The sequence below is a fragment of the Coenobita brevimanus genome, chromosome 29 (assembly GCF_032717465.1).
Source record: "Coenobita brevimanus isolate Jiangsu-jjx chromosome 29, ASM3271746v2, whole genome shotgun sequence".
Taxonomy (NCBI): Eukaryota; Metazoa; Arthropoda; class Malacostraca; order Decapoda; family Coenobitidae; genus Coenobita; species Coenobita brevimanus.
The window spans coordinates 39,748,225-39,762,535 of NC_136982.1; the positions used below are offsets into that span (position 1 = coordinate 39,748,225).

General features: G+C 42.3%; 1 protein-coding gene across 1 annotated transcript in view; it reads right to left on the reverse strand.

Annotated features, from left to right (window-relative positions):
* LOC145395011 (sialin-like) overlaps positions 1–13,355 on the reverse strand; it is a 90,588-nt gene extending 77,233 nt beyond the window's left edge. Inside the window, exon 1 of the mRNA XM_080268756.1 lies at positions 13,330–13,355. The gene's annotated coding sequence lies outside the window, so the exon portion shown is untranslated. The remainder of the gene's footprint in view (positions 1–13,329) is intronic.
* Positions 13,356–14,311: the final 956 nt, after the last annotated feature.

Sequence of the window (14,311 nt, forward strand, 5' to 3'; positions counted from 1 at the left end):
GGAAGCGGTGGACCGTGCACTTCGATGGAACCTTTTCAAGACCAAGACCCATGGATTTTGCATTTGCAGCATTGGCTGCTGTTGCATTACGAGCGGAAACGCCCTCACGATGCCAAGTCGCTGCCAGGTCTAGGTCACTAATACTGTCTTTCAGGCGATCATTTTGAGGAGCTTTTGTTGGGTTGGGTCCATAAGCAACGGCTTCATTGTCATCAGCCGACGATGTGCTGCTGCTGTCACAGAATGCCTCCCCTGTGACTCCAACAGCTAAGGCCTCTTCTGCTTGTCGTCAATGAGCTCGTTTTAGAGAAATTTTCTTTTCATGCCTCTTTTGTGCAGCTAATTTGAATTTGTGATCCTCAGTGCCCATATAACTCCCTTGTGGATCAGCCCCTTGGGAAATGAGAAATTTCTTTTCTTCAAGAGGGATATCTCGCCGAGTCAGGGCATCTAAGCAAACAGTATCAAAAGTATCCTCATTATCAGCCAAAAATACCCCGCGCTGCATGTTGTACGTCATTCCACTCTTACTCTTGTTCCTCATAATCAAAGATCACAGCTTCGTTGATGCATGAGCGAAGGCAGTTGCCATAATCGAACTGGTTCTGGACCACATTTTGAAGACAGCCGTTATTACAGCCTTGATGCTTTGTAAATCTGTTTTACTTTGGGTGTGGTTATGATAAAAGAAGAGGAGTAACACATCCATATTACTTGGTAAACGAGATTTACCCAGCTCAGATATTGGAGACTTTTCATGAAGCCACACATTGGTATCTGACCTTGTCGCTATTATCCGTGAATGAAAGAAAAAAGTGGTCAAATGTCAGGACCTCTAAATATCATCAGATAAAGTAAAAAATCACACAGCAAATATATCGTCCATAACTCCCCCTGGGTAAGAAACAAGCAGCCAGATCCTATCAACATGCAGACTTGGGACGCTCTAGTAATCACCCACTTACGACCTTTTGATGGGGTAACGGGTACTATGTCTTGCCCAGGGGTGACAAAGGATTACGCTGGACAGGGGCGTCCATCTTCCCCCAACCGGCACATGCACCGGCCGTATACCCAGAGCAAGTAAAGTAAGTATGGCCTCTCTTTTTAACCCTTTCAGTCTAATGATGTGTTCTTACACTAAAGCACTCCGTGGCGCGGTGGGTGTACTATTTTGCTCGGTGTGTTTGTGTCTTTGTGTTTAGGCTTGTGTGTCTGCGAAAAGTACTCTTCATTTTTATCCGATTTGAACCTAGGTTGGTGGAAGGATTGAGGGTCAAACAATGTTTTTTTGAATAATAGGTCTATGTTCAGGTCACAGGGCAAGGCCAACTCAAAGATATTTGATTCGATTTGAACCTGATTAATGGAAGGTTGAGCCTCAGGCAAGGGTGAAGTAATCCGATTCTGAGAACAATTTTATTGGTTGAAAGTCCAGTGACTGGGCTACGACAAAGTTTGGGTCCTGACACCGATTAAAGGCAGCAGATGTTGCTCGCCCTGAGTGCTCCTTGGGTTTCGTATTTTCTCTTAACCCCTTCAGTTCGATGACGTATTCTAAATTTCATTCTTGCTAACACCGAACGATATATTCTAACTTTGGAGAAACCATAATTACTGAAGGGATTAGTGACTGATGTATCTAACTGTTCCCATTCGAAAAGTCTCTCCAGAACTGAATAAACCCGTCTGGCAGTAGAATATCATCATCATCATCGTCATCATCATCATCATCATCATCATCATCATCATCATCATCAACAACATCATCATCACCTGCCTGAGTCAGTCCGCTGCAGAACAAAGGCCTCTCCTATCTTCATCCACTCTGACCTATTGGCTGTGGAAGTAAAAACCGAATATAAACCACGTCATCGGACTGAATGGATTAACACTCATTCTAATGAAACTGTGAGATGTTTGTGGGCTGTAGGAGGGAAGTCTTCCCGTGGTGGCACTGGTGTAAATGGCTGGCTCTGTTGGCTGGTGTAACAAATGTTCCTCATCTCCCTCCCTGTCCCCCGAAAAGAAGGTTGGTGGACTGCAGGAGGACAGCTTCGGCCTACAGTCCACTGGGTTCAAGTTCAGATGAGTCTAGGATTACAACAATAACAACAATAACGCCAACAACAATAACAACAACAAAGTTCATGACTGGGAGTTTACACAGTGTGGTCTATATATCATTTTCCTGCTCCACTCCGCCGGGCGATCTCTTGTGTGTTGCTGGAACGGCTCAGTCAGCGTTTTCAGTGTCTATTCTGCCTCGTATATTATATCCCACTCCCATTGTCACTCCCACAGCCACACTAAGAGATCGAGCCGTCTCAGCAACACACATGACGTTATTTCCTACTCCCACGCCCACACCAGGAAACTGAGCCGTCCCAGCAACACATAACATTATTTTGTACTCCGACGCCCACACAAGGAGACCAAGCCATCCCAGAAACATGTATTATTTTCTACTCCCACGCCCACACCAGGAGACCGAGCCATTCTAGCCACACATAAAGATATCGAGCAGTAAATATCAAGTGCACCGCTATTGTTGGACCATTCCGATATTCTCTCTTCCTGGACACTAAAACCATATACATATTTTTCATCTCAAGATGTTTTGTTAATTTCTCTTTACAACCTCGTCGCAGGTTTTTTTTTTTTTTTTTTTTTTTTTTTTTTTTTTATACAGTAACAAAGCAGAGGAAAGAAAAGCAGAAGAATAAAAACCATCCAGACACCAGATTACAAGTCTCTTTCATCCATAAAAAAAATCTGTAACAGTTGGACTTGAACAGAAATAAGTTTACGTTTAGGGGGAAACAACTCTGTGGAAGCGAGTTCCAAAGAGATGCAATTCGGGGAATAAAAGAATTCTGATGGGCAAAAGTTCTGCCATATGGCAGTGTGACATTCCAGTCATGAGCACTACCAGATGCCCGTTTAGCGTGGGGGAAGGTGCGGACAGGTGGCACAATGGATGCAACTTCTTCTGAGCATTTGCCATAAAAGTACCCTATCTGTAAAATATGCAAGAGAGGCAACATTTTTTTTTACTTGCAGGGGAGGTAGTTCATTTGTAATAGTACGGTTATTAGTAATTCTAATACCTTTCCTCTGAATTTTGTCCAATTGTTTTAGTGCAACTTCTCCACATCCATTCCACAAGGGTGAGCAATGTTGCAGCTGAGATTGCACATGACTCTTGTATATTACAGCTAACTGCTCGTCAGTGATGAAACTGCAGATTCTGTATAATAATTGAAGTTTCTTTTAAGCGGTTTTAGCAAGTGATCTAACATGAAAGGTCCAACTGAGGGCATTGTTAGGTGAAACACAGAGAATTTCAATCCTTTTAGAGATGGGATTATTTAATAGCACTGAAGGTAATATAGGAATCAGGCAATACCTGCCTATTAGTAAATTGTATATTTATGGTTTTCCTAGTGTTGAATGATTCAGTGTTATTTTGTCCCCATTCAGTGATCTTAGATTATTCGTGATTTATGGAGATTGCAGTACTGAGTTGTGAGTTAGAGATATTAAGCTTTGTGGATGGGTAATTAAGTGTGAATTAACTGTGAAGTGTTGAGTCATCTGCATATGAATGAATGGGATTATGAGTGACAGAGATCATTGATAGGGATAGGGTTGGAGCCAGAACTGATCCTTGTGGCATGCCGACATTAATCGAGTGGATATTGGAATATACATCTATTATAAACTCTTATCCTTCTGTCGCTGAGATGTGAGGAATTTAGAGGAACAAAAGATGACAAGCTATAGCAAAAGAGTTTGGATAGCAGGGAATGGTGTCACATTTTGTCAAAAGCTTTAGAAATATCAAGGATTATTGCTCAAGTTTCTCCATGTTGATCAGTTGACTAATGGATGGGATGGGTCAGGAGACTGAGTATATCAACAGTGGATTTTTCCTGGCGAAAACCACACTGTCTATCACTAATTAAGTTGTTAGATTCAAGCTGTTTAACAATGTGCTTATTAATTACAATCTCAAATACTTTACCAAGAGAAGATGTGCTAGCTATTGGTCTGTAATCAGAGGGGTCAGAGGAACTTCCTTTCTTCGGAACTGAGTGGATACTGGCTTCTTACCAAGAATTAGGGAATGAAGAAGTACGTATGCATACGGTAGTCTGAATAATTTAGCTAGAACAGGAGCAAGTTCTGGGAAACGCTTTTTCAAAACAATTGGAGGAATTCCATCTGGACCTGGAGCTTTGTTGGTACGTCAATTGTCTAGAATGGATTTTGCGTACCTAGTCTTGAGAGAGAGAGAGAGAGAGAGAGAGAGAGAGAGAGAGAGAGAGAGAGAGAGAGAGAGAGAGAGAGAGAGAGAGAGAGAGAGAGAGAGTTGGTGCTAGAGCACTCCTTGTTATCATGTGCATTAACGCAGCTGTACTGGAGCTTCATTACGGACTATAAGCTTTAAGGCAGAGATATTATGTTCCCTAAGTACTGTAGTTCATCTGGCTTGCTTGACGAGGGGCAATCACAGCTCTTATGCAGAGTTGTTAACACTATTCAACATCACTTTTTTTTTTTTTTTTTTTGTAAAAGATGAACAGAGGAAGGGAAAAAATCCATACATCAGAAATTTATATCCTCTCCACATGCCCAAACCACCTCAATTTGCCCCACCTCGCCACAGCACCAATACACTTCAGTCCCATCCTTCCTCACGACTCTTCATTCGTAAACAAATTCACTCCAGGCCTCGCATTCAAGGACACATTACACATCCATCTAATCACTGTCATTTCTGTACGTTTCAGGCTACGACTATCCTCTACCTTTACTGTGCAGTCTCATTACATACAGCATTATACTGCAAACACATGTCACCAACAGGTGACTAAGGAACGAACAAAGAACGTGGTACGGATTGCGACATGGAATGTTAGGGGTGCGAATGATGAGGTGAGAGAGAAATTGTCCAGGTGCTTGAGGGAGCAAAAGTGGACATAAGTGAAATAACTGAGACTAAATGGTGAGGTGAGAGTGTGAGAGAGTGGTAGTATGGATGGGATATATGCATGGGAGTAGGTGAGAATGAGAGGGCAAAAGAAGAGGTGTCTATTGTTGTGTGCATGAGATGGAAGGAGAATATAAGAAAGTATGGATCAGTTGGCTCGAGGATTGTGTGGGTGAGATTGACAGTAGGACTACAAATGTGTGCGCGTGTGTGTGCGTGTGTGCGCGTGTGTGCGCGTGTGTGCGCGTGTGTGTGCGTGTGTGCGCGTGTGTGTGCGTGTGTGCGCGTGTGTGTGCGTGTGTGTGTGTGTGTGTGTGTGTGTGTGTGTGTGTGTGTGTGTGTGTGTGTGTGTGTGTGTGTGTGTGTGTGTATGCGCCAATGCAAGATCGTGCAAGCAAAGTGAAAGAAGAGTTCTGCGCAGAGAATGTGAAGGTGGATGGAGTAGTTGATGAGTGGAGTCTGCCTGCAGAAATGGGTGAGAATGGCAGTGTTCAAGTGGACATTTGTGCGGGGAGAGGGTTGGTGATAGCCAATACCCTCTTTAGACAATTTTATTCAAGACTATGTGTAGCGAATGATGAGAAGGTTGGGTGGTGAACTGCATAAACGGAAGGAAATAATTGATTTTGTGTGTGTGCATGACACAATGAGACGGTGTGTAATGGATGCAAGAGCATACAGAGGTTGGGGGAGCGGACTTTATGACCACAGTGTGGTCGTGCCGAAAGTCAAGGTTCAAATGCAATGGACGAACAGGAGGAGAGAGGGACAGAAGATGTAGTCCACACGAGGAGGGCAGAGGGGTTGCAAGAGGATGAAAAAAAAAAAAAAAAAAGGCAGAATATAAGAGAGAAGTGGAGAAGCCATTGGGTAAATATGGATTGGAGCAGATGGGGGACGTGGAAGGTGTGTGTAAGATATTCACAGAAGAAATCTGTGCAGCAAGTGTGGTGGTGTGTGGGGGTGAAGAGAAGATGAAAGGGGGTGCAAGGAACAGCATGGTGGAATGAAGAGGTGAGACAAGCTGTGGAGCAATAGAAGAATGCATATAGTGAGTGGATGGGAAGATAGGCGTGGAGGACAATGAGTGACGGAAGAGTTATATGTAGAAAGGAAGAGAGAGGTATAAAGAGTAGTAAGAGAAAGTAAGAAGACAGTGGATGAGGAATCTGGAGGTAATATGAGCGTAAAGTAGAGTGGCAGTAAGAAAATGTTCTGGAATGAGGTAAAGATAGTAAGACAAGGTGATAATGAAGTTAGTCGAGGAGTAAAAGATAAAAATGGTAGATTGCTAGTGGAGAAGGGAGAAAAGGTGAGCAGATGGACAGAACACTTTCAAGAATTGTTAAACATAGAGAATGAAAGTGATACAAAAATTAGTGGCCTGGGAATGGCTTGGAAAAGGAGGGAGGTGAGAAGAAAGTAAGAAATCAGTAGGATGGAGGTAGTGAAAGCAATGAAGAAAGTCAAAACGGGGAAAGCCCTATGACCTGATGGAGTGTGTGGTGAAATGCTGAAGCATGAGAGAGAGGCAGTAGTAGAATGGATATGGAAGATATGCAGATTGGGAGTCCCGGAGGACTGGAAGTCGGGTGTAATTATTCCCCAGTACAGTACAAAGGAAAAGGGGGAGGGGGAGTTTGTGGTAATCACAGGGGCATTTGTCTTTTTAGTGTAACAGGAAAAGTATATGGTAGGATACTTATTGACAAGGTTAGGGAAATAACAAAGGAATTACTTGGTGAGGAACAGGGAGATTTTAGGAAGGGAAGAGGTTGCGTAGATCAGATAATCACTCTTAGGTCTACAGTGGAAAAGTTTCTAGAGAAGGGAAAGAAGTTGTATGCGGCCTTCATGGATTTGGAGAGAGCATATGACAGGGTGGATAGACAAGGAATGTGTAAAATATTAAGGATATGGAGTAAATGGGAATTTGTTGAATGCCGTGAAGAGCATGAATGAGGAGGCTAAGGCTACATTGCGTGTGGATAGTGAATTAAGTGAATTTTTCTATTTGAATGCTGGATAGAAACAGGGATGTGTCGTGTCTCCATGGCTGTTCAATCTGTATATGGATGGGGTTGTAAAAGAGATACAACGTACGGCAGTGGATGTTCGAGCGGCTTTAATGAGAGGGAAAAGTTTGGAAACTCCCTGTACTGTTGTTTGTAGATGATACTGTATTGTTAATTGAAGTCGAAGGGGAGCTGCAAGGTTTGGTGAAAGAGTTTGGAAGAGTGTTTAAGAAACGGAATCTAAAGATGAATGTAGCGAAAAGTAAAGTTACTGTCTTCGAGAGAAATAAAGTCACTGGATGTATAGTGATGTTGAATGATAAATAAATGGAAAATGTAAGTCCGTTTAAGTACTTGGGTAGTGTGATGAGTAAGGATGGAAGTTTGGAGACTGAGGAGCCTGAAAGGGTACAACAAAGAAAGGTTGCTGGATCTTTGAAATCGGTGATAAGAAACAGGGAAGTGAGCAAGGAAGTATAAAAGTCGTTGCATGATAGATTGTGATACCAACCCTAACGCTCTTGTTGAAAGGACACAAATCAAGAGTGAGAGCAGTGGAAATGAGTTATTTGAAAGGAGCATGTGGAGTTACATGGAGAGACAGACTGATAAATTAGGAAGTGAAGAAGCGTTGTGGTGTGGATGTGGATGTGACAGAAAGCGTTAGGAGAAATACACTGAGGTAGTTTGGCCATGTGGAGAGGATGGAGAGCGAGAGACGAACGAGGAGAGTGTATGTGAGTGAGGTGGTGGGGGGGAGAGGGAGGGGGAATCCAAGGATGAGGAAGGGTGGAGTGGAGATTAATATAAGAGAGGGAGGTATGAGCTAGGAACCGGGCAGTGAAATGGCGGGGGAATGGGCTATATGGATGCGATTTGTTTCTGGCCACCCCTTTTGGGATTGAGGCGTCTGCAAATAGATAGATAGACATGCCGCACACAAAGATCCATTAGCACAGAAGGAGAGCCCTCTCAGTGCCAGGAGAGGCGACAGTTCCTTGAACTTTCCGCAACTACTCCGAGTACAGGGCTAGCTCCAGCCCCACCTCCAGAGCATAACATGTCCCTCAAATAAAAAAAACTCTTCCACATATTCAAGATCATTCCTTTCATGCCTGACAATCTGTTCTCCCCAAAACACTGCATATATGCAATCAGCATCTCACAGTCTACCTCTAATATCACTGCATTTCTTAAGCACACAGTTATCACAAATACTGAACAAGATGGAGTTCTTCCCACGCCTTTATGGGAAACTGCACATGACCACTCTCCCTCTGCTTTGACAGTACTGCCACCAGCCCTTGATATCATCATTTTTGTTTATCCATATTTACTCTAAAACTCTTGGGCCCCTCTCCGTCTCTCCACTTCCTAAATCTCTCCTCTGCCTCCCTTTCATTCTCTGCAATCAGCACCAAGTCATCAGCATACAACATCTTCCACGGGAGTCCATTTCTGAAGTCGCGTGAAAGAGTTTTAAGCACTAAGAAATTTCATAATTTCACCACCATCAGACAAGACCGGGCCGACGGCAGTGGCGGTGGACTCATCACTATGGTACACCAATCCATCAACTTTTCAGACACCAGTGTACACACAAAGTCACTTCTCCCTCCATATCACACCTCAACAGAAATACAAAATACGCACTGGCAACAAATCAAACATAACGATCGCCATTCATCTCCCACAGTACCACACAATTACTCTCCTCAAGTACACCACATCACTAACTTACCCAACATCATCCTGTGTGGTGATTTCAATGCCAAGGCGTTGGCCTGGCATGTCAGCAACCCTGACACAGACAGAGGGCTGGTACTATAATCCCAAACAGATAATCTTTTCATTTTCAACACTCTCCATTAACATACCCATATCCCTCACCAAGCCCTCTTCCTCCCTAAATGACACCTTTTGCTCCCCAGACCTCTCCCCCAAAACATCCTGGAAGGTGGTCAAAACCCATGGCTCTGACCACCGCCCAGTCATCATCACTACCAAAACCAGAGCCACTCCAGCTGGCTACAGACACACATACAATAATTATAAGTGAACCAACTGGGAGGCAATCACGAATGAAACAGAACAACACTTTGAAACATTAAACAGCACACCCATCACAAACATCAACACCACGGTGTACATTTTCAATACAATTATTCAAAACCAAGACAAAATACACATCCCTAGAGGCAACAGAAAGAGACACAATTCCAACTTCACACCAGAAATTCAAGGCTTCATCAGTCAACGTGACACACTACAACACTCCTCAATGTGACACACGACAACACTCCCCAACACCCTATATACAAAACACCGTGCAACAAATACAAGAGCTCAACACTCAAATAAACAATAAAATATCAGAGCAGGAAACACTAAATTGGAATAATTATCTCCAAACATTTGATCACAAAACAAACACCAGCAAACTCTACAAAACACTAAACAGTATCACACTCTCCAACAACAGTACTACACAATCACACGGTGCCATCACAACAGACACCATACTCTTAAACAATCAACAAGCAAACACTCTCAGCAATCACATCTCACACGTCAGTCATCTATTCTCCCATCACGACGACCGACGTGTTACCTTACGCATGAGACAGTTTCCCACAGTGTCACGAGTCAGCACGATTTAATATTTAAATATGCTCGTGACATTAACTTTGGTGGGAAACCGCGAATTTTAGTAGAATCCCTGTATTTATCGCTCAGTTTAATCGCTACGTATTCACCCGGTCGGGAGTGTTTTCAGAACAATTTTTCACTGTGTCATGAGTGATCATCTTTGTGCGAGACATTAGCACTTCCACTGAGCGATTTATTATGGGCATGTTTCGCTCATTCTAGCCGTTAGCAATGCGGCCACGACACTCACCTCTTTCTCACGATTTGAACTCAGTCAGGATTTGAGCGCCGTGAAAGCAGGTTGGGCCCAGTGTGTAGCAGTGCCACCGTTGTCCAGTTCCTGAATTCCACCTAGCGTGATTGGCGAGAGACTCAGCGTGTGCAGTGTCCTTCCAGTAATGACGCCCAGTCATCTGCTTTGTCCACTTTTCTGACCAGTATTTTCTTTTCGTTTTTTTTCCCTAGGTTTAAGAGCTAGCTTTTGAGTGAGCGAGTGAGTGCGATCTCCTTATTTTGAATTCATTTTGATATGTAACGGAAATTTATTTTATTGTAATCAATAAATTAACAGTTCCTTTTCTTGAGCTTAATGTAATGTAAACTCGTGTTTTATTTTCCATATTAAGCTTATTTCACTTATATCTCCTAGTTTGCATAAACGCTTTGCTATTCATAACTGGTACTTAGGCCAGTCCTTTTGTATTAAGCTTAAAATCCGTTGTGCAACCAGGCGTTAATGCATCAGCGTGAACCTGTTATCACTAATAGCATTAGTTATTGATTGTCAGGGGTGAAGTCACTTTCTCCAGAGGCTAACAGTACTAACAAACAATTGTGAGGAATTAGTCTCTGCTGTGTACTGTTGAGAAAGTTTATAAATTCTCGTCCTTAGAGAATCGGCGAAGTAAGGCGGCATAAAGTAATCATTGCTTGATTTTCACAAGACAATTCATTGTCCTGTTCTCAGTATTATTGAATAAATATCCTTTAATATTACATATACATTAAAAACCCCGTGACACACAGACCCAGACTTTGCACCCTTCACTTACAACCAGACGTAGCACATCATTAGCAACCTTAAGCTCTCATCGGCCTGTGGCCCAGACAACATAACCAACATACACCTTAAACATCTTGGACCAAAAGGCATACAAGCACTCACCACCATAACAAACTACAGCTGCACACACAAAATAATACCCAACATCTGGACGCATGGTACTATCATCACTATCCCCAAATCCAGCAAAAAAACCGCGTTACCTTCCTCACCCCCCGCCCCTTCACACTCCTCTGCACCCCTCCAAAGTCATCTAACGACTGGTATTACAAGTAGTAACACCTCACATTCCCCAAGCCCCATCACATCATGGTTTTATACCACTACACTCCACAAACACCGCTCTTACAGACCTTACACAGAAAGTTTTTGATGGCATGAATTAAGCTAGGCCACCACACAGAAGACTCCTAATCACACTAGACATTAGTAATGCTTTTGATGCCCTCCCCTGCCACACCCTCACAAACAAAATATTCAACACAAAACATGCACAATAACACACACACACACACACACACACACACACACACACACACACACACACACACACACACACACACACACACACACACACAAATTGCTGGCAAACTATTTAGGAGGCAGATTTGCACATGTAACATTTGCCAGTCAGTCATCGAACATCAGAAACTTCACAAACGGCGTCCTTCAAGGATCTGTTTTGTCCCCTACAGTCTTTAACCTATACATGCACGACATACCAACACCCACACACCACAAATACACATACAGTAGCTTCCTATGCAGACGACATAACACTTGGCCATACGCACCAAAACGCAGACACAGCCACACACATCCTCCAACCTTACCTCAACACACTACACGAATGGTTCACTACAAACAGACTCACAATAGACCCAGCCAAATCTAGTGACCTCACAAACTGGACAGCAGAACATAGTCACACTCTACACCTCGCCATAAACAACACTCCCCTACCCCCCCACACAAATAGATAGATATAAATATAGATACTGGGCAATACAGATATACAGGTATATATGTAAGGATTTTATGCAGAGCTATGCATGCAGTTTATATGTGATTTTAAAAACCTGCCTGTCTTTCTATCAAAGGCCAGGAATAGGAAACTTTCATTACATATGACAAAAGCAAGATACGGAAAGCCAAAGCTGTTATGACCAGTAACATTGCTGAGTGGGTAGGACGGAAGCAACACCATGACCTGCAACACACACACACACACACACACACACACACACACACACACACACACACACAGCCTGAGTTTAGCGCAATGGTATAGGGCGCGTTACCGAAAATGGGACCATCCTGCATCATCCCGCTACACAGGACTGATGATAATAACAATAATAATAAAAATAAACAACAAAACAAAACAAAAACAAAACAAAAAATAACAAAAACAACAAAAACAAAAACAACAAAAACAAAAACAACAAAAGCAACAGCAATAATAATAATAATAATAATAATAATAATATAATGCACCAATGCTGCTTCCCCCAGAGAAACGGAGGTAGCCAAGACAGCGCGACACACTCCCAATTTACTCATCCAAACACACACATTTATACGTATCTTAACCCCAAGGCTAAGACCCAGGGAACAATAATAAATATAATATAATAATAATAATAAAAATAATAATAATAATAAATCGGTTAAGAAAAAAAGTCGTCTGTCGTAATTTCGTTTTCGTTTCGCAGAAAGGACGGAGAGTCCAGTCTTCCCAAGTCGTCAATTCTTCATACAAAGGCAAATCTTACTTACGGGAAGAAAAAACATCATAGGTTTATATACTTGTCTTAAAAGGAGGGACAAGAAGACTGTAGAAACTTACCATATCTCTAATTCTTCCTACTTATAGAAATCTAAGTTAATAGAGAGAATCGGATCTTAAATGTGTTCAAGAATTCCATCCTGATCCAATGTTTCTACTTCTTAAAAAAAAAAAAAAAAAATCTACATAACGATAAGGAAATCGATCATTAATATATCGGATCCTCCCACGTCTCTATTTCTTTCTAACAAAAAAACAAAAAAAAAGTTACGACAGGGACGCGATCGTAAACATGGTCGTATCTTCCCATGTCTTCAGGTCCCGCCAGAACAAATCTAAGTTACGACAAGGAAATCGGACGTAAATATGCTCGAGCAATCCCCCTCCTCTTATCTCGTATCTTTAAATTCTTCTAAAAACAAAAACAAGTAAGTTACGACAAGGACTCTGTCGTAAATATGTCGTAGAGCAGTGGTTTCCAACCTGTGGGCCGCCCCCCCCCCTAGGGGGGCACGAAGGGCTGCCTGGGGGGGTTGCGAAGGCTTGATAAAGAGGGTAATTATTTTGAAATCTATGAATTATGATGGAATTTAGTAATTTCTAAATATGGAGAAACTATTTCAGACATGAATAAGAAATCTAGTTATCTGAATATATAAACAATTTCAAAGATTAAGAATCTATGATATTTATTGACATGTGCCAACTATGCCAGTAAAATACAGTTTTTGAGGAAGGGGGGCGCAGGGAACGTGTCATTCAGTGAGGGGGGGGCGAGAATTAGAAAAGGTTGGAAACTACTGTCGTAGGGACTCACCACAGGACTGACCACCAGTTAACGTCCGCCCGCGCCTCACACCAAGGCACTACTACCACAAGCCAGTACACTACCACAACACCACTCACCTCCCGCATCCACCAAGAATCTACTTAACCAGCTGTTTCCTGCATCCGGTGCCTCTCTCTCTTCAGACTTATTTCACGAACGGGTTGGTTACCTTAGTATTTCTCTCATGGTACTGCACGAGATAAAAATTTCCCTAATTCGGCAGTTCATCATGGTGTTATTTATATATATATTTATTTTTTGAGGGAGGGAGAGGGGTGTGCACCATTTAACAGCTGATCCTCAGCTACACACCCCTCCCCTCCTCCTTCCTTCATCTGATCCTAAATTGTTAATCATGCTATGTTTTATATATATATATATATATATATATATATATATATATATATATATATATATATATATATATATGTGTGTGTGTGTGTGTGTGTGTGTGTGTGTGTGTGTGTGTGTGTATGTGTGTGTGTGTGTTTATGTGTGTGTGTGTGTGTGTGTGTGTGTGCGTGTGTGTGTGTGTGTGTGTTGGTCCCTTCAGGTTGCAGAGCTGTCATTATTGATTTGATTGGATAATTGCAAAATGATCTCATTAAACAAATAAATAGCACCTCTTCATGAACGATTTAGTCCGCATATAACACTATTCTTTTCTTGTATGGTATTTATGAAGGTGGATGGAATAGTTGGTGAGTGGGGTGTACCTGCTGAGATAGATGAGAATGTGTTAGTGGACATTTGTGCCAGGAGAGAGTTCGTGATAGCCAATACCCTCTTCAGGCACAAAATGATCCACGGGTATAAATGGCGAGTGATGAGAAGGGTGGTGGTGAACTGAATGAAAGGAAGGCAATGATTGATTATCTGTGTGTGGATGATAGGATGCGAAGATGTGTAAAGGATGCAAGAGCTTACAGAGGTTGGGGGAGTGGACTTTCTGACCAGTACTTGGTGGTGG